At 41.7% G+C, this 20,481-nt stretch overlaps 87 pseudogenes; all 87 read right to left on the bottom strand.

Moving 5' to 3' along the window:
- Positions 1 to 42: 42 nt before the first annotated feature.
- On the bottom strand, positions 43 to 161 carry LOC142737455 (5S ribosomal RNA; annotated as a pseudogene).
- A 67-nt stretch (positions 162 to 228) lies between these two features.
- On the bottom strand, positions 229 to 347 carry LOC142704233 (5S ribosomal RNA; annotated as a pseudogene).
- Positions 348 to 414: 67 nt separating this feature from the next.
- On the bottom strand, positions 415 to 533 carry LOC142689710 (5S ribosomal RNA; annotated as a pseudogene).
- Positions 534 to 600: 67 nt separating this feature from the next.
- LOC142714710 (5S ribosomal RNA) lies at positions 601 to 719 on the bottom strand (annotated as a pseudogene).
- A 67-nt stretch (positions 720 to 786) lies between these two features.
- LOC142703949 (5S ribosomal RNA) lies at positions 787 to 905 on the bottom strand (annotated as a pseudogene).
- A 67-nt stretch (positions 906 to 972) lies between these two features.
- Positions 973 to 1,091, bottom strand: LOC142737802 (5S ribosomal RNA; annotated as a pseudogene).
- A 67-nt stretch (positions 1,092 to 1,158) lies between these two features.
- On the bottom strand, positions 1,159 to 1,277 carry LOC142684886 (5S ribosomal RNA; annotated as a pseudogene).
- A 67-nt stretch (positions 1,278 to 1,344) lies between these two features.
- Positions 1,345 to 1,463, bottom strand: LOC142677732 (5S ribosomal RNA; annotated as a pseudogene).
- Positions 1,464 to 1,530: 67 nt separating this feature from the next.
- Positions 1,531 to 1,649, bottom strand: LOC142730574 (5S ribosomal RNA; annotated as a pseudogene).
- Positions 1,650 to 1,716: 67 nt separating this feature from the next.
- On the bottom strand, positions 1,717 to 1,835 carry LOC142714688 (5S ribosomal RNA; annotated as a pseudogene).
- Positions 1,836 to 1,902: 67 nt separating this feature from the next.
- On the bottom strand, positions 1,903 to 2,021 carry LOC142672632 (5S ribosomal RNA; annotated as a pseudogene).
- Positions 2,022 to 2,088: 67 nt separating this feature from the next.
- Positions 2,089 to 2,207, bottom strand: LOC142737748 (5S ribosomal RNA; annotated as a pseudogene).
- A 67-nt stretch (positions 2,208 to 2,274) lies between these two features.
- On the bottom strand, positions 2,275 to 2,393 carry LOC142730563 (5S ribosomal RNA; annotated as a pseudogene).
- A 67-nt stretch (positions 2,394 to 2,460) lies between these two features.
- Positions 2,461 to 2,579, bottom strand: LOC142707747 (5S ribosomal RNA; annotated as a pseudogene).
- Positions 2,580 to 3,203: 624 nt separating this feature from the next.
- LOC142737673 (5S ribosomal RNA) lies at positions 3,204 to 3,322 on the bottom strand (annotated as a pseudogene).
- Positions 3,323 to 3,389: 67 nt separating this feature from the next.
- Positions 3,390 to 3,508, bottom strand: LOC142704533 (5S ribosomal RNA; annotated as a pseudogene).
- A 67-nt stretch (positions 3,509 to 3,575) lies between these two features.
- LOC142716753 (5S ribosomal RNA) lies at positions 3,576 to 3,694 on the bottom strand (annotated as a pseudogene).
- Positions 3,695 to 3,760: 66 nt separating this feature from the next.
- LOC142730541 (5S ribosomal RNA) lies at positions 3,761 to 3,879 on the bottom strand (annotated as a pseudogene).
- A 253-nt stretch (positions 3,880 to 4,132) lies between these two features.
- LOC142670014 (5S ribosomal RNA) lies at positions 4,133 to 4,252 on the bottom strand (annotated as a pseudogene).
- A 68-nt stretch (positions 4,253 to 4,320) lies between these two features.
- Positions 4,321 to 4,439, bottom strand: LOC142730530 (5S ribosomal RNA; annotated as a pseudogene).
- A 67-nt stretch (positions 4,440 to 4,506) lies between these two features.
- LOC142715840 (5S ribosomal RNA) lies at positions 4,507 to 4,625 on the bottom strand (annotated as a pseudogene).
- Positions 4,626 to 4,692: 67 nt separating this feature from the next.
- Positions 4,693 to 4,811, bottom strand: LOC142735762 (5S ribosomal RNA; annotated as a pseudogene).
- A 67-nt stretch (positions 4,812 to 4,878) lies between these two features.
- On the bottom strand, positions 4,879 to 4,997 carry LOC142681495 (5S ribosomal RNA; annotated as a pseudogene).
- Positions 4,998 to 5,063: 66 nt separating this feature from the next.
- On the bottom strand, positions 5,064 to 5,181 carry LOC142700172 (5S ribosomal RNA; annotated as a pseudogene).
- Positions 5,182 to 5,248: 67 nt separating this feature from the next.
- LOC142730519 (5S ribosomal RNA) lies at positions 5,249 to 5,367 on the bottom strand (annotated as a pseudogene).
- Positions 5,368 to 5,434: 67 nt separating this feature from the next.
- LOC142707736 (5S ribosomal RNA) lies at positions 5,435 to 5,553 on the bottom strand (annotated as a pseudogene).
- A 253-nt stretch (positions 5,554 to 5,806) lies between these two features.
- On the bottom strand, positions 5,807 to 5,925 carry LOC142665872 (5S ribosomal RNA; annotated as a pseudogene).
- Positions 5,926 to 6,362: 437 nt separating this feature from the next.
- LOC142703780 (5S ribosomal RNA) lies at positions 6,363 to 6,481 on the bottom strand (annotated as a pseudogene).
- A 67-nt stretch (positions 6,482 to 6,548) lies between these two features.
- Positions 6,549 to 6,667, bottom strand: LOC142714677 (5S ribosomal RNA; annotated as a pseudogene).
- Positions 6,668 to 6,733: 66 nt separating this feature from the next.
- Positions 6,734 to 6,852, bottom strand: LOC142730709 (5S ribosomal RNA; annotated as a pseudogene).
- Positions 6,853 to 6,919: 67 nt separating this feature from the next.
- LOC142710798 (5S ribosomal RNA) lies at positions 6,920 to 7,038 on the bottom strand (annotated as a pseudogene).
- A 67-nt stretch (positions 7,039 to 7,105) lies between these two features.
- LOC142735544 (5S ribosomal RNA) lies at positions 7,106 to 7,224 on the bottom strand (annotated as a pseudogene).
- Positions 7,225 to 7,476: 252 nt separating this feature from the next.
- On the bottom strand, positions 7,477 to 7,594 carry LOC142688911 (5S ribosomal RNA; annotated as a pseudogene).
- Positions 7,595 to 7,661: 67 nt separating this feature from the next.
- LOC142730508 (5S ribosomal RNA) lies at positions 7,662 to 7,780 on the bottom strand (annotated as a pseudogene).
- Positions 7,781 to 7,847: 67 nt separating this feature from the next.
- LOC142734442 (5S ribosomal RNA) lies at positions 7,848 to 7,966 on the bottom strand (annotated as a pseudogene).
- A 67-nt stretch (positions 7,967 to 8,033) lies between these two features.
- On the bottom strand, positions 8,034 to 8,152 carry LOC142714666 (5S ribosomal RNA; annotated as a pseudogene).
- A 65-nt stretch (positions 8,153 to 8,217) lies between these two features.
- LOC142706638 (5S ribosomal RNA) lies at positions 8,218 to 8,336 on the bottom strand (annotated as a pseudogene).
- A 67-nt stretch (positions 8,337 to 8,403) lies between these two features.
- Positions 8,404 to 8,522, bottom strand: LOC142736439 (5S ribosomal RNA; annotated as a pseudogene).
- A 622-nt stretch (positions 8,523 to 9,144) lies between these two features.
- LOC142703478 (5S ribosomal RNA) lies at positions 9,145 to 9,263 on the bottom strand (annotated as a pseudogene).
- A 67-nt stretch (positions 9,264 to 9,330) lies between these two features.
- On the bottom strand, positions 9,331 to 9,449 carry LOC142735750 (5S ribosomal RNA; annotated as a pseudogene).
- Positions 9,450 to 9,702: 253 nt separating this feature from the next.
- LOC142714655 (5S ribosomal RNA) lies at positions 9,703 to 9,821 on the bottom strand (annotated as a pseudogene).
- A 66-nt stretch (positions 9,822 to 9,887) lies between these two features.
- Positions 9,888 to 10,006, bottom strand: LOC142704707 (5S ribosomal RNA; annotated as a pseudogene).
- Positions 10,007 to 10,073: 67 nt separating this feature from the next.
- On the bottom strand, positions 10,074 to 10,193 carry LOC142666910 (5S ribosomal RNA; annotated as a pseudogene).
- Positions 10,194 to 10,258: 65 nt separating this feature from the next.
- On the bottom strand, positions 10,259 to 10,377 carry LOC142706627 (5S ribosomal RNA; annotated as a pseudogene).
- Positions 10,378 to 10,443: 66 nt separating this feature from the next.
- On the bottom strand, positions 10,444 to 10,562 carry LOC142736427 (5S ribosomal RNA; annotated as a pseudogene).
- A 251-nt stretch (positions 10,563 to 10,813) lies between these two features.
- On the bottom strand, positions 10,814 to 10,932 carry LOC142688889 (5S ribosomal RNA; annotated as a pseudogene).
- A 67-nt stretch (positions 10,933 to 10,999) lies between these two features.
- On the bottom strand, positions 11,000 to 11,118 carry LOC142677370 (5S ribosomal RNA; annotated as a pseudogene).
- Positions 11,119 to 11,184: 66 nt separating this feature from the next.
- Positions 11,185 to 11,302, bottom strand: LOC142697616 (5S ribosomal RNA; annotated as a pseudogene).
- A 252-nt stretch (positions 11,303 to 11,554) lies between these two features.
- LOC142678031 (5S ribosomal RNA) lies at positions 11,555 to 11,673 on the bottom strand (annotated as a pseudogene).
- Positions 11,674 to 11,740: 67 nt separating this feature from the next.
- Positions 11,741 to 11,860, bottom strand: LOC142695667 (5S ribosomal RNA; annotated as a pseudogene).
- A 439-nt stretch (positions 11,861 to 12,299) lies between these two features.
- On the bottom strand, positions 12,300 to 12,418 carry LOC142736992 (5S ribosomal RNA; annotated as a pseudogene).
- A 69-nt stretch (positions 12,419 to 12,487) lies between these two features.
- LOC142738191 (5S ribosomal RNA) lies at positions 12,488 to 12,606 on the bottom strand (annotated as a pseudogene).
- A 441-nt stretch (positions 12,607 to 13,047) lies between these two features.
- LOC142698557 (5S ribosomal RNA) lies at positions 13,048 to 13,165 on the bottom strand (annotated as a pseudogene).
- Positions 13,166 to 13,420: 255 nt separating this feature from the next.
- Positions 13,421 to 13,539, bottom strand: LOC142731285 (5S ribosomal RNA; annotated as a pseudogene).
- Positions 13,540 to 13,606: 67 nt separating this feature from the next.
- Positions 13,607 to 13,725, bottom strand: LOC142677514 (5S ribosomal RNA; annotated as a pseudogene).
- Positions 13,726 to 13,792: 67 nt separating this feature from the next.
- LOC142674783 (5S ribosomal RNA) lies at positions 13,793 to 13,911 on the bottom strand (annotated as a pseudogene).
- A 67-nt stretch (positions 13,912 to 13,978) lies between these two features.
- On the bottom strand, positions 13,979 to 14,097 carry LOC142735725 (5S ribosomal RNA; annotated as a pseudogene).
- Positions 14,098 to 14,164: 67 nt separating this feature from the next.
- Positions 14,165 to 14,283, bottom strand: LOC142714650 (5S ribosomal RNA; annotated as a pseudogene).
- A 67-nt stretch (positions 14,284 to 14,350) lies between these two features.
- LOC142735954 (5S ribosomal RNA) lies at positions 14,351 to 14,469 on the bottom strand (annotated as a pseudogene).
- Positions 14,470 to 14,536: 67 nt separating this feature from the next.
- Positions 14,537 to 14,655, bottom strand: LOC142696344 (5S ribosomal RNA; annotated as a pseudogene).
- Positions 14,656 to 14,722: 67 nt separating this feature from the next.
- LOC142703004 (5S ribosomal RNA) lies at positions 14,723 to 14,841 on the bottom strand (annotated as a pseudogene).
- Positions 14,842 to 14,908: 67 nt separating this feature from the next.
- Positions 14,909 to 15,027, bottom strand: LOC142738180 (5S ribosomal RNA; annotated as a pseudogene).
- Positions 15,028 to 15,094: 67 nt separating this feature from the next.
- Positions 15,095 to 15,213, bottom strand: LOC142683188 (5S ribosomal RNA; annotated as a pseudogene).
- Positions 15,214 to 15,466: 253 nt separating this feature from the next.
- On the bottom strand, positions 15,467 to 15,585 carry LOC142736216 (5S ribosomal RNA; annotated as a pseudogene).
- A 67-nt stretch (positions 15,586 to 15,652) lies between these two features.
- On the bottom strand, positions 15,653 to 15,771 carry LOC142677831 (5S ribosomal RNA; annotated as a pseudogene).
- A 67-nt stretch (positions 15,772 to 15,838) lies between these two features.
- LOC142689699 (5S ribosomal RNA) lies at positions 15,839 to 15,957 on the bottom strand (annotated as a pseudogene).
- Positions 15,958 to 16,210: 253 nt separating this feature from the next.
- On the bottom strand, positions 16,211 to 16,329 carry LOC142737187 (5S ribosomal RNA; annotated as a pseudogene).
- A 67-nt stretch (positions 16,330 to 16,396) lies between these two features.
- Positions 16,397 to 16,515, bottom strand: LOC142676762 (5S ribosomal RNA; annotated as a pseudogene).
- Positions 16,516 to 16,582: 67 nt separating this feature from the next.
- Positions 16,583 to 16,701, bottom strand: LOC142735562 (5S ribosomal RNA; annotated as a pseudogene).
- Positions 16,702 to 16,768: 67 nt separating this feature from the next.
- Positions 16,769 to 16,887, bottom strand: LOC142696339 (5S ribosomal RNA; annotated as a pseudogene).
- Positions 16,888 to 16,954: 67 nt separating this feature from the next.
- Positions 16,955 to 17,073, bottom strand: LOC142682703 (5S ribosomal RNA; annotated as a pseudogene).
- A 67-nt stretch (positions 17,074 to 17,140) lies between these two features.
- LOC142714640 (5S ribosomal RNA) lies at positions 17,141 to 17,259 on the bottom strand (annotated as a pseudogene).
- Positions 17,260 to 17,326: 67 nt separating this feature from the next.
- LOC142737639 (5S ribosomal RNA) lies at positions 17,327 to 17,445 on the bottom strand (annotated as a pseudogene).
- A 67-nt stretch (positions 17,446 to 17,512) lies between these two features.
- On the bottom strand, positions 17,513 to 17,631 carry LOC142684610 (5S ribosomal RNA; annotated as a pseudogene).
- A 67-nt stretch (positions 17,632 to 17,698) lies between these two features.
- LOC142738518 (5S ribosomal RNA) lies at positions 17,699 to 17,817 on the bottom strand (annotated as a pseudogene).
- Positions 17,818 to 17,884: 67 nt separating this feature from the next.
- Positions 17,885 to 18,003, bottom strand: LOC142686366 (5S ribosomal RNA; annotated as a pseudogene).
- A 67-nt stretch (positions 18,004 to 18,070) lies between these two features.
- Positions 18,071 to 18,189, bottom strand: LOC142698149 (5S ribosomal RNA; annotated as a pseudogene).
- A 252-nt stretch (positions 18,190 to 18,441) lies between these two features.
- LOC142735668 (5S ribosomal RNA) lies at positions 18,442 to 18,560 on the bottom strand (annotated as a pseudogene).
- A 67-nt stretch (positions 18,561 to 18,627) lies between these two features.
- Positions 18,628 to 18,746, bottom strand: LOC142702993 (5S ribosomal RNA; annotated as a pseudogene).
- Positions 18,747 to 18,813: 67 nt separating this feature from the next.
- LOC142685174 (5S ribosomal RNA) lies at positions 18,814 to 18,932 on the bottom strand (annotated as a pseudogene).
- Positions 18,933 to 18,999: 67 nt separating this feature from the next.
- LOC142737562 (5S ribosomal RNA) lies at positions 19,000 to 19,118 on the bottom strand (annotated as a pseudogene).
- Positions 19,119 to 19,185: 67 nt separating this feature from the next.
- LOC142738181 (5S ribosomal RNA) lies at positions 19,186 to 19,304 on the bottom strand (annotated as a pseudogene).
- Positions 19,305 to 19,371: 67 nt separating this feature from the next.
- LOC142737638 (5S ribosomal RNA) lies at positions 19,372 to 19,490 on the bottom strand (annotated as a pseudogene).
- Positions 19,491 to 19,557: 67 nt separating this feature from the next.
- On the bottom strand, positions 19,558 to 19,676 carry LOC142684599 (5S ribosomal RNA; annotated as a pseudogene).
- Positions 19,677 to 19,743: 67 nt separating this feature from the next.
- Positions 19,744 to 19,862, bottom strand: LOC142738524 (5S ribosomal RNA; annotated as a pseudogene).
- A 67-nt stretch (positions 19,863 to 19,929) lies between these two features.
- LOC142686355 (5S ribosomal RNA) lies at positions 19,930 to 20,048 on the bottom strand (annotated as a pseudogene).
- A 67-nt stretch (positions 20,049 to 20,115) lies between these two features.
- On the bottom strand, positions 20,116 to 20,234 carry LOC142698104 (5S ribosomal RNA; annotated as a pseudogene).
- Positions 20,235 to 20,481: the final 247 nt, after the last annotated feature.

Here is a 20,481-nt window from a genome sequence, read left to right as displayed (position 1 = left end):
ATTTAATTTATTGTGAAACAAAATCTAAACAACATAATAAAAAGTCAACCGCACCACGGATTCCCAGACTGTCTCCTACACTGGTACTAGCGAGGCCTTAAGCTGTGTAACTTCTGCGTTCTGACGAGAGCAGGCACATTCAGCTTAGAATTGCCATTGACGTTAAATGCTTTAATCCATAGTCCTATTTAATCTATTGTGAAACAAAATCTAAACGACATAATAAAAAGTCAACCGCACCACGGATTCCCAGACAGTCTCCCACACTGGTACTAGCAAGGCCTTAAGCTGTGTAACTTCTGCGATGTGACGAGAGCAGGCACATTCAGCTTAGAATGGCCATTGACATTGAATGCTTTAATCCATAGTCCTTTTTAATCGATTGTGAAACAAAATCTAAACGACATAATAAAAAGTCAACCGCACCACGGATTCCCAGACAGTCTCCCACACTGGTACTAGCGAGGCCTTAAGCTGTGTAACTTCTGCGATGTGACGAGAGCAGGCACATTCAGCTTAGAATGGCCATTGACATTAAATGCTTTAATCCATAGTCCTTTTTAATCGATTGTGAAACAAAATCTAAACGACATAATAAAAAGTCAACCGCACCACGGATTCCCAGACAGTCTCCCACACTGGTACTAGCGAGGCCTTAAGCTGTGTAACTTCTGCGATCTGACGAGAGCAGGCACATTCAGCTTAGAATGGCCATTGACATTAAATGCTTTAATCCATAGTCCTTTTTAATCGATTGTGAAACAAAATCTAAACGACATAATAAAAAGTCAACCGCACCACGGATTCCCAGACAGTCTCCCACACTGGTACTAGCGAGGCGTTAAGCTGTGTAACTTCTGCGATCTAACGAAAGCAGGCACATTCAGCTTAGAATGGCCATTGACATTAAATGCTTTAATCCATAGTTCTTTTTAATCGATTGTGAAACAAAATCTAAACGACATAATAAAAAGTCAACCGCACCACGGATTCCCAGACAGTCTCCCACACTGGTACTAGCGAGGTCTTAAGCTGTGTGACTTCTGCGATCTGACGAGAGCAGGCACATTCAGCTTAGAATGGCCATTGACGTTAAAAGCGTTAATCCATAGTCCTATTTAATCTATTGTGAAACAAAATCTAAACGACATAATAAAAAGTCAACCGCACCACGGATTCCCAGACAGTCTCCCACACTGGTACTAGCGAGGCGTTAAGCTGTGTAACTTCTGCGATCTAACGAGAGCAGGCACGTTCAGCTTAGAATGGCCATTGACATTAAATGCTTTAATCCATAGTCCTTTTTAATCGATTGTGAAACAAAATCTAAACGACATAATAAAAAGTCAACTGCACCACGGATTCCCAGACAGTCTCCCACACTGGTACTAGCGAGGCTTTAAGCTGGGTAACTTCTGCGATCTGACGAGAGCAGGCACATTCAGCTCAGAATGGCCATTGACTTTAAAAGCCTTAATCCATAGTCCTATTTAATCTATTGTGAAACAAAATCTAAACAACATAATAAAAAGTCAACCGCACCACAGATTCCCAGAGAGTCTCCCACACTGGTACTAGCGAGGCCTTAAGCTGTGTAACTTCTGCGATCTGACGAGAGCAGGCACATTCAGCTTAGAATGGCCATTGACATTAAATGCTATAATCCATAGTCCTTTTTAATCGATTGTGAAACAAAATCTAAACGACATAATAAAAAGTCAACCGCACCACGGATTCCCAGACAGTCTCCCACACTGGTACTAGCGAGGCCTTAAGCTGTGTAACTTCTGCGATCTGACGAGAGCAGGCACATTCAGCTTAGAATGGCCATTGACATTAAATGCTTTAATCCATAGTCCTTTTTAATCGATTGTGAAACAAAATCTAAACGACATAATAAAAAGTCAACCGCACCACGTATTCCCAGACAGTCTCCCACACTGGTACTAGCGAGGCGTTAAGCTGTGTAACTTCTGCGATCTAACGAGAGCAGGCACATTCAGCTTAGAATGGCCATTGACATTAAATGCTTTAATCTATAGTCCTTTTTAATCGATTGTGAAACAAAATCTAAACGACATAATAAAAAGTCAACCGCACCACGGATTCCCAGACAGTCTCCCACACTGGTACTAGCGAGGCCTTAAGCTGTGTAACTTCTGCGATCTGAAGAGAGCAGGCACATTCAGCTTAGAACGGCCATTGACTTTAAAAGCCTTAAACCATAGTCCTATTTAATCTATTGTGAAACAAAATCTAAACAACATAATAAAAAGTCAACCGCACCACAGATTCCCAGAGAGTCTCCCACACTGGTACTAGCGAGGCCTTAAGCTGTGTAACTTCTGCGATCTGACGAGAGCAGGCACATTCAGCTTAGAATGGCCATTGACGTTAAATGCTTTAATCCATAGTCCTATTTAATCTATTGTGAAACAAAATCTAAACGACATAATAAAAATGCAACCGCACCACGGATTCCCAGACACTCTCCCACACTGGTACTAGCGAGGCCTTAAGCTGTGTAACTTCTGCGTTCTGACGAGAGCAGGCACATTCAGCTTAGAATGGCCATTGACGTTAAATGCTTTAATCCATAGTCCTTTTTAATCAATTGTGAAACAAAATCTAAACGACATAATAAAAAGTCAACCGCACCACGGATTCCCAGACAGTCTCCCACACTGGTACTAGCGAAGCGTTAAGCTGTGTAACTTCTGCGATCTAACGAGAGAAGGCAAATTCAGTTTAGAATGGCCATTGACATTAAAAGCCTTAATCCAAAGTCCTATTTAATCTATTGTGAAACAAAATCTAAACAACATAATAAAAAGTCAACCGCACCACGGATTCCCAGACAGTCTCCCACACTGGTACTGGTGAGGCCTTAAGCTGTGTAACTTCTGCGATCTGACGAGAGCAGGCACATCAGCTTAGAATGGCCATTGATGTTAAATGCTTTAATCCATAGTCCTATTTAATCTATTGTGAAACAAAATCTAAACGACATAATAAAAAGTCAACCGCACCACGGATTCCCAGACAGTCTCCCACACTGGTACTAGCGAAGCGTTAAGCTGTGTAACTTCTGCGATCTAACGAGAGAAGGCAAATTCAGCTTAGAATGGCCATTGACATTAAAAGCCTTAATCCAAAGTCCTATTTAATCTATTGTGAAACAAAATCTAAACAACATAATAAAAAGTCAACCGCACCACGGATTCCCAGACTGTCTCCCACACTGGTACTAGCGAGGCCTTAAGCTGTGTAACTTCTGCGTTCTGACGAGAGCAGGCACATTCAGCTTAGAATTGCCATTGACGTTAAATGCTTTAATCCATAGTCCTATTTAATCTATTGTGAAACAAAATCTAAACGACATAATAAAAAGTCAACCGCACCACGGATTCCCAGACAGTCTCCCACACTGGTACTAGCGAGGCGTTAAGCTGTGTAACTTCTGCGATCTAACGAGAGCAGGCACATTCAGCTTAGAACGGCCATTGACATTAAATGCTTTAATCCATAGTCCTTTTTAATCGATTGTGAAACAAAATCTAAACGACATAATAAAAAGTCAACTGCACCACGGATTCCCAGACAGTCTCCCACACTGGTACTAGCGAGGCCTTAAGCTGTGTAACTTCTGCGATCTGACGAGAGCAGGCACATTCAGCTCAGAATGGCCATTGACTTTAAAGCCTTAATCCATAGTCCTATTTAATCTATTGTGAAACAAAATCTAAACAACATAATAAAAAGTCAACCGCACCACAGATTCCCAGAGAGTCTCCCACACTGGTACTAGCGAGGCCTTAAGCTGTGTAACTTCTGCGATCTGACGAGAGCAGGCACATTCAGCTTAGAATGGCCATTGACATTAAATGCTATAATCCATAGTCCTTTTAATCGATTGTGAAACAAAATCTAAACGACATAATAAAAAGTCAACCGCACCACGGATTCCCAGACAGTCTCCCACACTGGTTACTAGCGAGGCGTTAAGCTGTGTAACTTCTGCGATCTAACGAGAGCAGGCACATTCAGCTTAGAACGGCCATTGACATTAAATGCTTTAATCCATAGTCCTTTTTAATCGATTGTGAAACAAAATCTAAACGACATAATAAAAAGTCAACTGCACCACGGATTCCCAGACAGTCTCCCACACTGGTACTAGCGAGGCCTTAAGCTGTGTAACTTCTGCGATCTGACGAGAGCAGGCACATTCAGCCTCAGAATGGCCATTGACTTTAAAAGCCTTAATCCATTAGTCCTATTTAATCTATTGTGAAACAAAATCTAAACAACATAATAAAAAGTCAACCGCACCACAGATTCCCAGAGAGTCTCCCACACTGGTACTAGCGAGGCCTTAAGCTGTGTAACTTCTGCGATCTGACGAGAGCAGGCACATTCAGCTTAGAATGGCCATTGACATTAAATGCTATAATCCATAGTCCTTTTTAATCGATTGTGAAACAAAATCTAAACGACATAATAAAAAGTCAACCGCACCACGGATTCCCAGACAGTCTCCCACACTGGTACTAGCGAGGCCTTAAGCTGTGTAACTTCTGCGATCTGACGAGAGCAGGAACATTCAGCTTAGAATGGCCATTGACATTAAATGCTTTAATCCATAGTCCTTTTTAATCGATTGTGAAACAAAATCTAAACGACATAATAAAAAGTCAACCGCACCACGTATTCCCAGACAGTCTCCCACACTGGTACTAGCGAGGCCTTAAGCTGTGTAACTTCTGCGATCTGACGAGAGCAGGCACATTCAGCTTAGAATGGCCATTGACGTTAAATGCTTTAATCCATAGTCCTATTTAATCTATTGTGAAACAAAATCTAAACGACATAATAAAAAGTCAACCGCACCACGGATTCCCAGACAGTCTCCCACACTGGTACTAGCGAGGCGTTAAGCTGTGTAACTTCTGCGATCTAACGAGAGCAGGCACATTCAGCTTAGAATGGCCATTGACATTAAATGCTTTAATCTATAGTCCTTTTTAATCGATTGTGAAACAAAATCTAAACGACATAATAAAAGTCACCGCACCACGGATTCCCAGACAGTCTCCCACACTGGTACTAGCGAGGCCTTAAGCTGTGTAACTTCTGCGATCTGAAGAGAGCAGGCACATTCAGCTTAGAATGGCCATTGACTTTAAAAGCCTTAAACCATAGTCCTATTTAATCTATTGTGAAACAAAATCTAAACAACATAATAAAAAGTCAACCGCACCACAGATTCCCAGAGAGTCTCCCACACTGGTACTAGCGAGGCCTTAAGCTGTGTAACTTCTGCGATCTGACGAGAGCAGGCACATTCAGCTTAGAATGGCCATTGACGTTAAATGCTTTAATCCATAGTCCTATTTAATCTATTGTGAAACAAAATCTAAACGACATAATAAAAATGCAACCGCACCACGGATTCCCAGACACTCTCCCACACTGGTACTAGCGAGGCCTTAAGCTGTGTAACTTCTGCGTTCTGACGAGAGCAGGCACATTCAGCTTAGAATGGCCATTGACGTTAAATGCTTTAATCCATAGTCCTTTTTAATCAATTGTGAAACAAAATCTAAACGACATAATAAAAAGTCAACCGCACCACGGATTCCCAGACAGTCTCCCACACTGGTACTAGCGAAGCGTTAAGCTGTGTAACTTCTGCGATCTAACGAGAGCAGGCAAATTCAGCTTAGAATGGCCATTGACATTAAAAGCCTTAATCCAAAGTCCTATTTAATCTATTGTGAAACAAAATCTAAACAACATAATAAAAAGTCAACCGCACCACGGATTCCCAGACAGTCTCCCACACTGGTACTGGTGAGGCCTTAAGCTGTGTAACTTCTGCGATCTGACGAGAGCAGGCACATTCAGCTTAGAATGGCCATTGATGTTTAAATGCTTTAATCCATAGTCCTATTTAATCTATTGTGAAACAAAATCTAAACGACATAATAAAAAGTCAACCGCACCACGGATTCCCAGACAGTCTCCCACACTGGTACTAGCGAAGCGTTAAGCTGTGTAACTTCTGCGATCTAACGAGAGAAGGCAAATTCAGCTTAGAATGGCCATTGACATTAAAAGCCTTAATCCAAAGTCCTATTTAATCTATTGTGAAACAAAATCTAAACAACATAATAAAATGTCAACCGCACCACGGATTCCCAGACTGTCTCCCACACTGGTACTAGCGAGGCCTTAAGCTGTGTAACTTCTGCGTTCTGACGAGAGCAGGCACATCAGCTTAGAATTGCCATTGACGTTAAATGCTTTAATCCATAGTCCTATTTAATCTATTGTGAAACAAAATCTAACGACATAATAAAAGTCAACCGCACCACGGATTCCCAGACAGTCTCCCACACTGGTACTAGCGAGGCCTTAAGCTGTGTAACTTCTGCAATCTGACGAGAGAAGGCACATTCAGCTTAGAATGGCCATTGACATTGAATGCTTTAATCCATAGTCCTTTTTAATCGATTGTGAAACAAAATCTAAACGACATAATAAAAAGTCAACCGCACCACGGATTCCCAGACAGTCTCCCACACTGGTACTAGCGAGGCCTTAAGCTGTGTAACTTCTGCGATCTGACGAGAGCAGGCACATTCAGCTTAGAATGGCCATTGACATTAAATGCTTTAATCCATAGTCCTTTTTAATCGATTGTGAAACAAATCTAAACGACATAATAAAAAGTCAACCGCACCACGGATTCCCAGACAGTCTCCCACACTGGTACTAGCGAGGCCTTAAGCTGTGTAACTTCTGCGATCTGACGAGAGCAGGCACATTCAGCTTAGAATAGCCATTGACATTAAATGCTTTAATCCATAGTCCTTTTTAATCGATTGTGAAACAAAATCTAAACGACATAATAAAAAGTCAACCGCACCACGGATTCCCAGACAGTCTCCCACACTGGTACTAGCGAGGCGTTAAGCTGTGTAACTTCTGCGATCTAACGAAAGCAGGCACATTCAGCTTAGAATGACCATTGACATTAAATGCTTTAATCCATAGTTCTTTTTAATCGATTGTGAAACAAAATCTAAACGACATAATAAAAAGTCAACCGCACCACGGATTCCCAGACAGTCTCCCACACTGGTACTAGCGAGGCCTTAAGCTGTGTGACTTCTGCGATCTGACGAGAGCAGGCACATTCAGCTTAGAATGGCCATTGACGTTAAATGCTTTAATCCATAGTCCTATTTAATCTATTGTGAAACAAAATCTAAACGACATAATAAAAAGACAACCGCACCACGGATTCCCAGACAGTCTCCCACACTGGTACTAGCGAGGCGTTAAGCTGTGTACTTCTGCGATCTAACGGGAGCAGGCACATTCAGCTTAGAATGGCCATTGACATTAAATGCTTTAATCCATAGTCCTTTTTAATCGATTGTGAAACAAAATCTAAACGACATAATAAAAAGTCAACTGCACCACGGATTCCAGACAGTCTCCCACACTGGTACTAGCGAGGCCTTAAGCTGTGTAACTTCTGCGATCTGACGAGAGCAGGCACATTCAGCTCAGAATGGCCATTGACTTTAAAAGCCTTAATCCATAGTCCTATTTAATCTATTGTGAAACAAAATCTAAACAACATAATAAAAAGTCAACCGCACCACAGATTCCCAGAGAGTCTCCCACACTGGTACTAGCGAGGCCTTAAGCTGTGTAACTTCTGCGATCTGACGAGAGCAGGCACATTCAGCTTAGAATGGCCATTGACATTAAATGCTATAATCCATAGTCCTTTTTAATCGATTGTGAAACAAAATCTAAACGACATAATAAAAAGTCAACCGCACCACGGATTCCCAGACAGTCTCCCACACTGGTACTAGCGAGGCCTTAAGCTGTGTAACTTCTGCGATCTGACGAGAGCAGGCACATTCAGCTTAGAATTGCCATTGACATTAAATGCTTTAATCCATAGTCCTTTTTAATCGAATGTGAAACAAAATCTAAACGACATAATAAAAAGTCAACCGCACCACGGATTCCCAGACAGTCTCCCACACTGGTACTAGCGAGGCCTTAAGCTGTGTAACTTCTGCGATCTGACGAGAGCAGGCACATTCAGCTTAGAATGGCCATTGACGTTAAATGCTTTAATCCATAGTCCTATTTAATCTATTGTGAAACAAAATCTAAACGACAATAAAAATTCAACCACACCACGGATTCCCAGACAGTCTCCCTCACTGGTACTAGCGAGGCCTTAAACTGTGTAACTTCTGCGATCTGACGAGAGCAGGCACATTCAGCTTAGAATGGCCATTGACGTCAAATGCTTTAATCCATAGTCCTATTTAATCTATTGTGAAACAAAATCTTAACGACATAATAAAAGGTCAACCGCACCACGGATTCCCAGACAGTCTCCCACACTGGTACTAGCGAGGCCTTAAGCTGTGTAACTTCTGCGATCTGACGAGAGCAGGCACATTCAGCTTAGAATGGCCATTGACGTTAAAGGCTTTAATCCATAGTCCTATTTAATCTATTGTGAAACAAAATCTAAACGACATAATAAAAAGTCAACCGCACCACGCATTCCCAGACAGTCTTCACACTGGTACTAGCGAGGCGTTAAGCTGTGTAACTTCTGCGATCTAACGAGAGCAGGCACATTCAGTTTAGAATGGCCATTGACATTAAATGCTTTAATCCATAGTCCTTTTAATCGATTGTGAAACAAAATCTAAACGACAATAAAGATTCAACCACACCACGGATTCCCAGACAGTCTCCCTCACTGGTACTAGCGAGGCCTTAAGCTGTGTAACTTCTGCGATCTGACAAGAGCAGGCACATTCAGCTTAGAATTGCCATTGACATTAAATGCTTTAATCCATAGTCCTTTTTAATCGATTGTGAAACAAAATCTAAAACGACATAATAAAAAGTTAACCGCACCACGGATTCCCAGACAGTCTCCCACACTGGTACTAGCGAGGCCTTAAGCTTTGTAACTTCTGCGATCTGACGAGGGCAGGCACATTCAGCTTAGAATGGCCATTGACATTAAATGCTTTAATCCATAGTCCTATTTAATCTATTGTGAAACAAAATCTAAACGACATAATAAAAAGTCAACCGCACCACGCATTCCCAGACAGTCTTCCACACTGGTACTAGCGAGGCGTTAAGCTGTGTAACTTCTGCGATCTGACGAGAGCAGGCACATTCAGCTTAGAATGGCCATTGACGTTAAATGCTTTAATCCATAGTCCTATTTAATCTATTGTGAAACAAAATCTAAACGACATAATAAAAAGTCAACCGCACCACGTATTCCCAGACAGTCTCCCACACTGGTACTAGCGAGGCCTTAAGCTGTGTAACTTCTGCGATCTGACGAGAGCAGGCACATTCAGCTTAGAATGGCCATTGACGTTAAATGCTTTAATCCATAGTCCTTTTTAATCGATTGTGAAACAAAATCTAAACGACATAATAAAAAGTTAACCGCACCACGGATTCCCAGACAGTCTCCCACACTGGTACTAGCGAGGCCTTAAGCTTTGTAACTTCTGCGATCTGACGAGGGCAGGCACATTCAGCTTAGAATGGCCATTGACATTAAATGGTTTAATCCATAGTCCTTTTTAATCGATTGTGAAACAAAATCTAAACGACATAATAAAAAGTCAACCGCACCACGGATTCCCAGACAGTCTCCCACACTGGTACTAGCGAGGCCTTAAGCTGTGTAACTTCTGCGATCTGACGAGAGCAGGCACATTCAGCTTAGAATGGCCATTGACTTTAAAAGCCTTAATCCATAGTCCTATTTAATCTATTGTGAAACAAAATCTAAACAACATAATAAAAGTCAACCGCACCACAGATTCCCAGAGAGTCTCCCACACTGGTACTAGCGAGGTCTTAAGCTGTGTAACTTCTGCGATCTGACGAGAGCAGGCACATTCAGTTTAGAACGGCCATTGACATTAAATAATTTAATCCATAGTCCTTTTTAATCGAATGTGAAACAAAATCTAAACGACATAATAAAAAGTCAACCGCACCACGGATTCCCCAGACAGTCTCCCACACTGGTACTAGCGAGGCCTTAAGCTGTGTAACTTCTGCGATCTGACGAGAGCAGGCACATTCAGCTTAGAATGGCCATTGACGTTAAATGCTTTAATCCATAGTCCTATTTAATCTATTGTGAAACAAAATCTAAACGACAATAAAAATTCAACCACACCACGGATTCCCAGACAGTCTCCCTCACTGGTACTAGCGAGGCCTTAAACTGTGTAACTTCTGCGATCTGACGAGAGCAGGCACATTCAGCTTAGAATGGCCATTGACGTCAAATGCTTTAATCCATAGTCCTATTTAATCTATTGTGAAACAAATCTTAACGACATAATAAAAGGTCAACCGCACCACGGATTCCCAGACAGTCTCCCACACTGGTACTAGCGAGGCCTTAAGCTGTGTAACTTCTGCGATCTGACGAGAGCAGGCACATTCAGCTTAGAATGGCCATTGACGTTAAAGGCTTTAATCCATAGTCCTATTTAATCTATTGTGAAACAAAATCTAAACGACATAATAAAAAGTCAACCGCACCACGCATTCCCAGACAGTCTTCCACACTGGTACTAGCGAGGCGTTAAGCTGTGTAACTTCTGCGATCTAACGAGAGCAGGCACATTCAGTTTAGAATGGCCATTGACATTAAATGCTTAATCCATAGTCCTTTTAATCGATTGTGAAACAAAATCTAAACGACATAATAAAAAGTCAACCGCACCACGGATTCCCAGTCAGTCTCCCACACTGGTACTAGCGAGGCCTTAAACTGTGTAACTTCTGCGATCTGACGAAAGCAGGCACATTCAGCTTAGAATGGCCATAGACATTAAAAGCCTTAATCCATAGTCCTATTTAATCTATTGTGAAACAAAATCTAAACAACATAATAAAAAGGCAACCGCACCACAGATTCCCAGACAGTCTCCCACACTGGTACTAGTGAGGCCTTAAGCTGTGTAACTTCTGCGATCTGACGAGAGCAGGCACATCCAGCTTTGAATGGCCATTGACATTAAATGCTTTAATCCATAGTCCTTTTTAATCGATTGTGAAACAAATCTAAATGACATAATAAATAGTCAACCGCACCACGGATCCAAGACAGTCTCCCACACTGGTACTAGCGAGGCCTTAAGCTGTGTAACTTCTGCGATCTGACGAGAGCAGGCACATTCAGCTTAGAATGGCCATTGACATTAAATGCTTTAATCCATAGTCCTTTTTAATCGATTGTGAAACAAAATCTAAACGACATAATAAAAAGTCAACCACACCAAGGATTCACAGACAGTCTCTCACACTGGTACTAGCGAGGTTTTAAGCTGTGTAACTTCTGCGATCTGACGAGAGCAGGACATTCAGCTTGGAATGGCCATTGACATTAAATGCTTTAATCCATAGTCCTTTTTAATCTATTGTGAAACAAAATCTAAACGACATAATAAAAAGTCAACCGCACCACGGATTCCCAGACAGTCTCCCACACTTGTACTAGCGAGGCCTTAAGCTGTGTAACTTCTGTGATCTGACGAGAGCAGGCACATTCAGCTTAGAATGGCCATTGACATTAAAAGCCTTAATCCATAGTCCTATTTAATCTATTGTGAAACAAAATCTAAACAACATAATAAAAAGCCAACCGCACCACGGATTCCCAGACAGTCTCCCACACTGGTACTAGCGAGGCCTTTAAGCTGTGTAACTTCTGCGATCTGATGAGAGCAAGGACATTCAGCTTAGAATGGCCATTGACATTAAATGCTTTAATCCATAGTCCTTTTTAATCGATTGTGAAACAAAATCTAAACGACATAATAAAAATTCAACCGCACCACGGATTCCCAGACAGTCTCCCACACTGGTACTAGCGAGACCTTAATCTGTGTAACTTCTGCATTCGGACGAGAGCAGGCACATTCAGCTTAGAATGGCCATTGACGTTAAATGCTTTAATCCATAGTCCTATTTAATCTATTGTGAAACAAAATCTAAACGACATAATAAAAAGACAACCGCACCACGGATTCCCAGACAGTCTTCCACACTGGTACTAGCGAGGTCTTAAGCTGTGTAACTAATGCGATCTCACGAGAGCAGGCACATTCAGCTTAGAATGGCCATTGACATTAAATGCTTTAATCCATAGTCCTTTTTAATCGATTGTGAAACAAAATCTAAACGACATAATAAAAAGTCAACCGCACCACGGATTCCCAGACAGTCTCCCACACTGGTACTAGCGAGGCCTTAAGCTGTGTAACTTCTGCGATCTGACGAGGGCAGGCACATTCAGCTTAGAATGGCCATTGACATTAAATGCTTTAATCCATAGTCCTTTTTAATCAAATTGTGAAACAAAATCTAAACGACATAATAAAAAAGTCAACCGCACCACGGATTCCCAGACAGTCTCCCACACTGGTACTAGCGAGGCCTTAAGCTGTGTAACTTCTGCGATCTGACGAGAGCAGGCACATTCAGCTTAGAATGGCCATTGACATTAAATGCTTTAATCCATAGTCCTTTTTAATCGATTGTGAAACAAAATCTAAACGACATAATAAATAACCAACCGCACCACGGGATTCCCAGACAGTCTCCCCACACTAGTACTAGCGAGGCCTTAAGCTGTGTAACTTCTGCTATCTGACGAGAGCAGGGCCATTCAGCTTAGAATGGGCCATTGACATTAAATGCTTTAATCCATAGTCTTTTTTAATCGATTGTGAAACAAAATCTAAACGACATAATAAAAGTCAACCGCACCACGGATTCCCAGACAGTCTCTCACACTGGTACTAGCGAGGCGTTAAGCTGTGTAACTTCTGCGATCTAACGAGAGCAGGCACATTCAGCTTAGAATGGCCATTGACATTAAAAGCCTTAATCCATAGTCCTATTTAATCTATTGTGAAACAAAATCTAAACAACATAATAAAAAGTCAACCGCACCACGGATCCCAGACAGTCTCCCACACTGGTACTAGCGAGGCCTTAAGCAGTGTAACTTCTGCGATCTGACGAGAGCAGGCACATTCAGCTTAGAATGGCCATTGACATTAAATGCTTTAATCCATAGTCCTTTTTAATCGATTGTGAAACAAAATCTAAACGACATAATAAAAATTCAACCGCACCACGGATACCCAGACCAGTCTCCCACACTGGTACTAGCGAGGCCTTAAGCTTTCTAACTTCTGCGATCTGAAGAGAGCAGGGACATTCAGCTTAGAATGGCCATTGACATTAAATGCTTTAATCCATAGTCCTTTTTAATCGATTGTGAAACAAAAATCTAAACGACATAATAAAAAGTCAACCGCACCACGGATTCCCAGACAGTCTCCCACACTGGTACTAGCGAGGCCTTAAACTGTGTAACTTCTGCGATCTGACGAGAGCAGGCACATTCAGCTTAGAATGGCCATTGACATTAAATGCTTTAATCCATAGTCCTTTTTAATCGATTGTGAAACAAAATCTAAACGACATAATAAAAAGTCAACCGCACCACGGATTCCCAGACAGTCTCCCACACTGGTACTAGCGAGGCCTTAAGCTGTGTAACTTCTGCGATCTGACAAGAGCAGGGACATTCAGCTTAGAATAGCCATTGACATTAAATGCTTTAATCCATAGTCCTTTTTAATCGATTGTGAAACAAAATCTAAACGACATAATAAAAATTCAACTGCACCACGGATACCCAGACAGTCTCCCACACTGGTACTAGCGAGGCCTTAAGCTGTGTAACTTCTGCGTTCTGACGAGAGCAGGCACATTCAGCTTAGAATGGCCATTGACGTTAAATGCTTTAATCCATAGTCCTATTTAATCTATTGTGAAACAAAATCTAAACGACATAATAAAAAGTCAACCGCACCACGGATTCCCAGACAGTCTCCCACACTGGTACTAGCGAGGCCTTAAGCTGTGTAACTTCTGCGTTCTGACGAGAGCGGGCACATTCAGCTTAGAATGGCCATTGACATTAAATGCTTTAATCCATAGTCCTATTTAATCTATTGTGAAACAAAATCTAAACGACATAATAAAAAGTCAACCGCACCACGGATTCCCAGACAGTCTCCCACACTGGTACTAGCGAGGCCTTAAGCTGTGTAACTTCTGCGATCTGACGAGAGCAGGCACATTCAGCTTAGAATGGCCATTGACGTTAAAACCTTTAATCCATAGTCCTAATTAATCTATTGTGAAACAAAATCTAAACGACATAATAAAAAGTCAACCGCACCACAGATTCCCAGACAGTCTCCCACACTGGTACTAGCGAGGCCTTAAGCTGTGTAACTTCTGCGATCTGACGAGAGCAGGGACATTCAGCTTAGAATGGCCATTGACATTAAATGCTTTAATCCATAGTCCTTTTTAATCGATTGTGAAACAAAATCTAAACGACATAATAAAAATTCAACCGCACCACGGATTCCCAGACAGTCTCCCACACTGGTACTAGCGAGACCTTAATCTGTGTAACTTCTGCGTTCTGACGAGAGCAGGCACATTCAGCTTAGAATGGCCATTGACGTTAAATGCTTTAATCCATAGTCCTATTTAATCTATTGTGAAACAAAATCTAAACGACATAATAAAAAGTCAACCGCACCACGGATTCCCAGACAGTCTCCCACACTGGTACTAGCGAGGCCTTAAGCTGTGTAACTTCTGAGATCTGACGAGAGCAGGGACATTCAGTTTAGAATAGCCATTGACATTAAATGCTTTAATCCATAGTCCTTTTTAATCGATTGTGAAACAAAATCTAAACGACATAATAAAAATTCAACCGCACCACGGATTCCCAGCCAGTCTCCCACACTGGTACTAGCGAGGCCTTAAGCTGTGTAACTTCTGCGATCTGACGAGAGCAGGCACATTCAGCTTAGAATGGCCATTGACATTAAATGCTTTAATCCATAGTCCTTTTTAATCGATTGTGAAACAAAATCTAAACGACATAATAAAAAGTCAACCTCACCACGGATTCCCAGACAGTCTCCCACACTGGTACTAGCGAGGCCTTAAGCTGTGTAACTTCTGCGATCTGACGAGAGCAGGGACATTCAGCTTAGAATAGCCATTGACATTAAATGCTTTAATCCATAGTCCTTTTTAATCGATTGTGAAACAAAATCTAAACGACATAATAAAAATTCAACCGCACCACGGATACCCAGACAGTCTCCCACACTGGTACTAGCGAGGCCTTAAGCTGTGTAACTTCTGCGTTCTGACGAGAGAAGGCACATTCAGCTTAGAATGGCCATTGACGTTAAATGCTTTAATCCATAGTCCTATTTAATCTATTGTGAAACAAAATCTAAACGACATAATAAAAAGTCAACCTCACCACGGATTCCCAGACAGTCTCCCACACTGGTACTAGCGAGGCCTTAAGCTGTGTAACTTCTGCGTTCTGACGAGAGCAGGCACATTCAGCTTAGAATGGCCATTGACGTTAAATGCCTTAATCCATAGTCCTATTTAATCTATTGTGAAACAAAATCTAAACAACATAATAAAAAGTCAACCGCACCACGGATTCCCAGACAGTCTCCCACACTGGTACTAGCGAGGCCTTAAGTTGTGTAACTTCTACGATCTGACGAGAGCAGGCACATTCAGCTTAGAATGGCCATTGACATTAAATGCTTTAATCCATAGTCCTATTTAATCTATTGTGAAACAAAATCTAAACGACATAATAAAAAGTCAACCGCACCACGGATTCCCAGACAGTCTCCCACACTGGTACTAGCGAGGCCTTAAGCTGTGTAACTTCTGCGATGTGACGAGAGCAGGCACATTCAGCTTAGAATGGCCATTGACGTTAAATGCTTTAATCCATAGTCCTATTTAATCTATTGTGAAACAAAATCTAAACGACATAATAAAAAGTCAACCGCACCACGGATTCCCAGACAGTCTCCCACACTGGTACTAGCGAGGCGTTAAGCTGTGTAAGTTCTGCAATCTAACAAGAGCAGGCACATTCAGCTTAGACTGGCCATTGACATTAAATGCTTTAATCCATAGTCCTTTTTAATCGATTGTGAAACAAAATCTAAACGACATAATAAAAACTCAACCGCACCACGGATTCCCAGACAGTCTCCCACACTGGTACTAGCGAGGCCTTAAGCTGTGTAACTTCTGCGATCTGACGAGAGCAGGAACATTCAGCTTAGAATGGCCATTGACATTAAATGCTTTAATCCATAGTCCTTTTTAATCGATTGTGAAACAAAATCTAAACGACATAATAAAAAGTCAACCGCACCACGGATTCCCAGACAGTCTCCCACACTGGTACTAGCGAGGCCTTAAGCAGTGTAACTTCTGTGATCTGACGAGAGCAGGCACATTCAGCTTAGAATGGCCATTGACATTAAAAGCCTTAATCCATAGTCCTATTTAATCTATTGTGAAACAAAATCTAAACAACATAATAAAAAGCCAACCGCACCACGGATTCCCAGACAGTCTCCCACACTGGTACTAGCGAGGCCTTAAGCTGTGTAACTTCTGCGATCTGACGAGAGCAGGGACATTCAGCTTAGAATGGCCATTGACATTAAATGCTTTAATCCATAGTCCTTTTTAATCGATTGTGAAACAAAATCTAAACGACATAATAAAAATTCAACCGCACCACGGATTCCCAGACAGTCTCCCACACTGGTACTAGCGAGACCTTAATCTGTGTAACTTCTGCGTTCTGACGAGAGCAGGCACATTCAGCTTAGAATGGCCATTGACGTTAAATGCTTTAATCCATAGTCCTATTTAATCTATTGTGAAACAAAATCTAAACGACATAATAAAAAGTCAACCGCACCACGGATTCCCAGACAGTCTCCCACACTGGTACTAGCGAGGCCTTAAGCTGTGTAACTTCTGCGATCTGACAAGAGCAGGCACATTCAGTTTAGAATGGCCATTGACATTAAATGCTTTAATCCATAGTCCTATTTAATCTATTGTGAAACAAAATCTAAACGACATAATAAAAAGTCAACCGCACCACGGATTCCCAGACAGTCTCCCACACTGGTACTAGCGAGGCCTTAAGCTGTGTAACTTCTGCGATCTGACGAGAGCAGGCACATTCAGCTTAGAATGGCCATTGACATTAAATGCTTTAATCCATAGTCCTTTTTAATCGATTGTGAAACAAAATCTAAACGACATAATAAAAAGGCAACCGCACCACGGATTCCCAGACAGTCTCCCACACTGGTACTAGCAAGGCCTTAAGCTGTGTAACTTCTGCGATCTGACGAGAGCAGGCACATTCAGCTTAGAATGGCCATTGACATTAAATGCTTTAATCCATAGTCCTTTTTAATCGATTGTGAAACAAAATCTAAACGACATAATAAAAAATCAACCGCACCACGGATTCCCAGACAGTCTCCCACACTGGTACTAGCGAGACCTTAATCTGTGTAACTTCTGCGTTCTGACGAGAGCAGGCACATTCAGCTTAGAATGGCCATTGACATTAAATGCTTTAATCCATAGTCCTATTTAATCTATTGTGAAACAAAATCTAAACGACATAATAAAAAGTCAACCGCACCACGGATTCCCAGACAGTCTTCCACACTGGTACTAGCGAGGCCTTAAGCTGTGTTACTTCTGCGATCTGACGAGAGCAGGCACATTCAGCTTAGAATGGCCATTGACATTAAATGCTTTAATCCATAGTCCTTTTTAATCGATTGTGAAACAAAATCTAAACGACATAATAAAAAATCAACCGCACCACGGATTCCCAGACAGTCTCCCACACTGGTACTAGCGAGGCCTTAAGCTGTGTAACTTCTGCTATCTGACGAGAACAGGGACATTCAGCTTAGAATGGCCATTGATATTAAATGCTTTAATCCATAGTCCTTTTTAATCGATTGTGAAACAAAATCTAAACGACATAATAAAAAATCAACCGCACCACGGATTCCCAGACAGTCTCCCACACTGGTACTAGCGAGGCCTTAAGCTGTGTAACTTCTGCTATCTGACGAGAACAGGGACATTCAGCTTAGAATGGCCATTGACATTAAATGCTTTAATCCATAGTCCTTTTTAATCGATTGTGAAACAAAATCTAAACGACATAATAAAAGTCAACCGCACCACGGATTCCCAGACAGTCTCTCACACTGGTACTAGCGAGGGGTTAAGCTGTGTAACTTCTGCGATCTAACGAGAGCAGGCACATTCAGCTTAGAATGGCCATTGACATTAAAAGCCTTAATCCATAGTCCTATTTAATCTATTGTGAAACAAAATCTAAACAACATAATAAAAAGTCAACCGCACCACGGATTCCCAGACAGTCACCCACACTGGTACTAGCGAGGCCTTAAGCTGTGTAACTTCTGCGATCTGACGAGAGCAGGCACATTCAGCTTAGAATGGCCATTGACATTAAATGCTTTAATCCATAGTCCTTTTTAATCGATTGTGAAACAAAATCTAAACGACATAATAAAAAGTCAACCGCACCACGGATTCCCAGACAGTCTCCCACACTGGTACTAGCGAGGCCTTAAGCTGTGTAACTTCTGAGATCTGACGAGAGCAGGGACATTCAGTTTAGAATAGCCATTGACATTAAATGCTTTAATCCATAGTCCTTTTTAATCGATTGTGAAACAAAATCTAAACGACATAATAAAAATTCAACCGCACCACGGATTCCCAGCCAGTCTCCCACACTGGTACTAGCGAGGCCTTAAGCTGTGTAATTCCTGCGATCTGACGAGAGCAGGCACATTCAGCTTAGAATGGCCATTGACATTAAATGCTTTAATCCATAGTCCTTTTTAATCGATTGTGAAACAAAATCTAAACGACATAATAAAAAGTCAACCTCACCACGGATTCCCAGACAGTCTCCCACACTGGTACTAGCGAGGCCTTAAGCTGTGTAACTTCTGCGATCTGACGAGAGCAGGCACATTCAGCTTAGAATGGCCATTGACATTAAATGCTTTAATCCATAGTCCTTTTTAATCGATTGTGAAACAAAATCTAAACGACATAATAAAAATTCAACCGCACCACGGATTCCCAGCCAGTCTCCCACACTGGTACTAGCGAGGCCTTAAGCTGTGTAACTTCTGCGATCTGACGAGAGCAGGCACATTCAGCTTAGAATGGCCATTGACATTAAATGCTTTAATCCATAGTCCTTTTTAATCGATTGTGAAACAAAATCTAAACGACATAATAAAAAGGCAACCGCACCACGGATTCCCAGACAGTCTCCCACACTGGTACTAGCAAGGCCTTAAGCTGTGTAACTTCTGCGATCTGACGAGAGCAGGCACATTCAGCTTAGAATGGCCATTGACATTAAATGCTTTAATCCATAGTCCTTTTTAATCGATTGTGAAACAAAATCTAAACGACATAATAAAAAATCAACCGCACCACGGATTCCCAGACAGTCTCCCACACTGGTACTAGCGAGACCTTAATCTGTGTAACTTCTGCGTTCTGACGAGAGCAGGCACATTCAGCTTAGAATGGCCATTGACATTAAATGCTTTAATCCATAGTCCTATTTAATCTATTGTGAAACAAAATCTAAACGACATAATAAAAAGTCAACCGCACCACGGATTCCCAGACAGTCTTCCACACTGGTACTAGCGAGGCCTTAAGCTGTGTTACTTCTGCGATCTGACGAGAGCAGGCACATTCAGCTTAGAATGGCCATTGACATTAAATGCTTTAATCCATAGTCCTTTTTAATCGATTGTGAAACAAAATCTAAACGACATAATAAAAAATCAACCGCACCACGGATTCCCAGACAGTCTCCCACACTGGTACTAGCGAGGCCTTAAGCTGTGTAACTTCTGCTATCTGACGAGAACAGGGACATTCAGCTTAGAATGGCCATTGATATTAAATGCTTTAATCCATAGTCCTTTTTAATCGATTGTGAAACAAAATCTAAACGACATAATAAAAAATCAACCGCACCACGGATTCCCAGACAGTCTCCCACACTGGTACTAGCGAGGCCTTAAGCTGTGTAACTTCTGCTATCTGACGAGAACAGGGACATTCAGCTTAGAATGGCCATTGACATTAAATGCTTTAATCCATAGTCCTTTTTAATCGATTGTGAAACAAAATCTAAACGACATAATAAAAGTCAACCGCACCACGGATTCCCAGACAGTCTCTCACACTGGTACTAGCGAGGGGTTAAGCTGTGTAACTTCTGCGATCTAACGAGAGCAGGCACATTCAGCTTAGAATGGCCATTGACATTAAAAGCCTTAATCCATAGTCCTATTTAATCTATTGTGAAACAAAATCTAAACAACATAA

The sequence above is a fragment of the Rhinoderma darwinii genome, chromosome 1, assembly GCF_050947455.1.
Source record: "Rhinoderma darwinii isolate aRhiDar2 chromosome 1, aRhiDar2.hap1, whole genome shotgun sequence".
NCBI lineage: Eukaryota > Metazoa > Chordata > Amphibia > Anura > Rhinodermatidae > Rhinoderma > Rhinoderma darwinii.
This window is presented reverse-complemented; position numbering and strand designations above follow the sequence as displayed.